Here is a 3309-nt window from a genome sequence, read left to right as displayed (position 1 = left end):
ACCCACTTCACACTTAAGGCACATCAAGGGCAGGACTTGCCTAGGGAGTTTACACTCGCCTATGATTAGAAGTGTCTCCCTAAGTCACACCCACATCACCTTCCCTTGTACGATCTAAATTCTCACCTGTGGGACAATACCATAGGTTTGGTTTAACCCAACTCCCAGTTCCACTAGCACAAACACCATGCATTGCACGGTGAGGTAGGCACACCTAAGTAATGCAATTTCTTTTCTTTTTCACGTACATTCGATAACCCACGACTAACCATCGACCTCAAAGACCCACGTTGTTGCACAAAATTTTCACGGGGTTTCGTGAAGTCATTCGCCACAGGGACGCTTTGAGATGGGAGAATTCAATGAAATAAAACTTATTCAAAATAATTTTGAATGAGAAATCAAATTCGTGATTAAAAATTTTGGCAAGTTACATGTCCATAAAACTTTCGGATTTGATCACCAGAGTTTTGAAAAAGACAAGGATGATTTCTCAATTTGAGAGAGAAGAGAAGAAGGTGGGATGTCAAATTTTATGGAAGAATTTGAAGAAAGGCGAGGAGCATGAAGCTCGACTTGGAAGCCACTTCATGGAACTTGTTGTTGATCTTCAAAAGTAGGTGAGAAGATTTAAGCTCAATTCAAGCCAATCTTCATAGTGACTTGCGATGATGGAAACTTCGATGTGGGCGAGGGGCTTAAAGCTCATCCTCAAGCCTTCTCTCCAAAATTTGATGGCAGTCTTCGAAAAAGGCAAGGGATACAATCTCAACCTCTAGCCTTTCACACTTGATTTAATGGCAATATCAAAGAGGGCGATGGATGCACTCTCAACCCCAAGCCACTCCCATATAAGGTCTTCTTAGAGAGCTCAAGGAGTATATAGAGAACCCCTCATACTCATCCTCTTAAATAGTTTTCATTATACCCTCCCACGTTGATATGCTTTTAGCTTTTCTAAAAAATCTTAAGGCATTGATCTTGAAAATGATAAGATTAAGTTTTTAAAGATTTTGCTTTTTTAAAAACTTAAACAATGAATTAGATTGCCATCCTTTGAACCATTAATGGTAGCTATCCCTTCGTCATCTTTTGCAGCCTGTGACACATACCATTTGTGCTACGAGGTGAGGCTCTTCCCTGGATGGCGATGGAGTTGAAGATCATACAGACATCCCTCTGGGCCTTAGCCAAGTCTCCTCTAGCAGGCATAACTTTTGGAGGCTGATAGTTAATGCCACACTTGAAACCAGTTGGACACCAGCCCACAAACTAGATAGTTCTCTTGGTCTTGATGGTAGCAACCGCAATGTTCACATATTTGGGCATTGTATCACCTCTGTACATGAGACAACATGCCATGTATTTTCCATGGTGTGTCTCACACTTCACCATCATAGAGGATGGCTCAAAGGCACTGTTCGTGATATTTTCAATAGATAGCTGCTCGTGGTATGCCTTCTCTGAGGACAACATGAAGTAAATCCTTGGGTAGGGCACCAAATTGGTCTGAAACTCTATTACATCCACATTGAGAGCACCATCAAAACAAAGAGAGGTAGTGAGTGAGGAGATGTCTTAGTCTATTGAGGTTGGTGTAGGTAGGGCGATCAATGTCAAGAGAGCATTGGAAAATATCATAAATCTCCGCATTGTCAAGTATACTGCAACATTTGTGTGCTCTAGTAGAGAATGAGTAGAAAACACATTATTATAAGGCTCAACAACAGAGGTTAAGATTTGTGGAGACGAATACACAGTAAATCCAAGTTTAAACTTTTTCCCATAACCCACTGATAGATGTTCCAACAAAAGGGAGCCAAGGCCTGAGCCTATCCCTCTTCCAACAGCATTAAAGACCAAGAAGCCTTGAAGACGAGTGCAATTTTCTACCAGCTTGCATATCCGACCAAAGCAGAGGTCTACAATATCCTTGGCAATTGTGTAATGGCCACCGGAAAAGTTGTTGGTAGCATCTTCCTTGCCAGTGATCAATTATTTTGAATGGAACAACTGCCTGTAGGTGCCAGTGCAAACTTCGTAAAAAAAAGTGGGCTCCAGATCTACAAACACTGCTCTAGGAACATGCTTCCCTGCTCCAATCTCCCTAAAGAAGGTATTACATGCATCATCACCACCTCCAACTATCTTGTCACTTGGCATTTGTCCATCAGGTTGGATCACATGCTCCGCACAATAGAGCTCCCAGCAGTAGGTGGCATTTTTGACCTAGATGCCAACCTGGCCAATGTGGATGGAGATCCACTCTCTCATGGTGAACGAAGAAGGAAAGAAGCTATAGAAGGAATAGGGAAAAGTCTTCAAGAAGGCATGTGCAAAGACGCCTTCACGGAGCTCTCTTATGATGTTATAGAGATGACAGAGGAGGAGGAGAAGATGATCTAAAGGAAGTATCCAATGAAGTAATTGCTTAGATGGGCTAGAACTCCTAGAGTGCAACCTTGTTAGATCATCCTGTCTTTCCCATTTGAATGCAACTCAAGCTCCCACGGCTGCTCAAACTGCAGCACTTCCTGAATAGCACCAACTTTCGAATCAACTACAACAGTCACTTGTAGTACAATCTTGTGTAGGGGTGGTATTCTATTCCACCTTCTTTACCCTTTGCTAATCATTTTATCACCTTCATACACATCAGCATCATATGTCTTTCCAATTTTCAATCCTTGGCATCCTCAGTGTTGATACACAACAAACCTTGTGTAAGGGTTGCACTGTATTCAACCTTCTTCATCCTTCCTTGAGTAGCTTATTGCTTTAATTTGTAGCAACATTCACTTTTGCTTCATATTTTGTTTTTGCATGAATTTTTGGACATGGTATTTTCTCTAGATTTTGTTCAAAATGCTCTTCACTGTGGTTTGCATCAATCGTTGCTATGTTTTCTACACCATTTCCTTGTATGCACTAGCCTCCAACATTGCAAGGTTGTTTATCAAGGAGATATTCAAGCTACATGGTTTACCCAAAAGAATCATTGGTGACCGAGATTCTCTCTTCACATCACACTTCTGGAGAGCTATCTTTGAAGCTATTGGGACTCAACTCTATTTTAGCACTGCCTACCATCCCCAAACGGATGGCCAAACAGAGCGAGTAAATCAAGTCATCGAGGATATGCCTAGGGCATACTGCTATCAAGAGCCGAAGAGGTGGATTCAATACTTGCCTTTTGTAGAATTTGCATACAATGCTTCTTACCAGCAGAGCATTCAGATGACTCCTTTTCAAGCATTATATGGTCATGATTGCAGAAGTCCCCTAAAATTTTCTGATCCAACCTTAAGG

The 3309-nt window shown here is 41.6% G+C and overlaps 1 pseudogene; it reads right to left on the bottom strand.

The window, feature by feature from the left end:
• Positions 1-277: 277 nt before the first annotated feature.
• On the bottom strand, positions 278-2274 carry LOC148037157 (tubulin alpha chain pseudogene; annotated as a pseudogene).
• Between the last annotated feature and the right edge of the window lie 1035 nt (positions 2275-3309).

The sequence above is a fragment of the Lygodium microphyllum genome, chromosome 4 (genome assembly GCF_053477565.2).
Source record: "Lygodium microphyllum isolate KBCC chromosome 4, Lygodium_microphyllum_v1.1.10, whole genome shotgun sequence".
In the NCBI taxonomy this organism is placed as follows: Eukaryota; Viridiplantae; Streptophyta; class Polypodiopsida; order Schizaeales; family Lygodiaceae; genus Lygodium; species Lygodium microphyllum.
The sequence above is the reverse complement of the archived record's forward strand: the minus strand, read 5'-3'. Positions and strand labels throughout refer to the sequence as shown.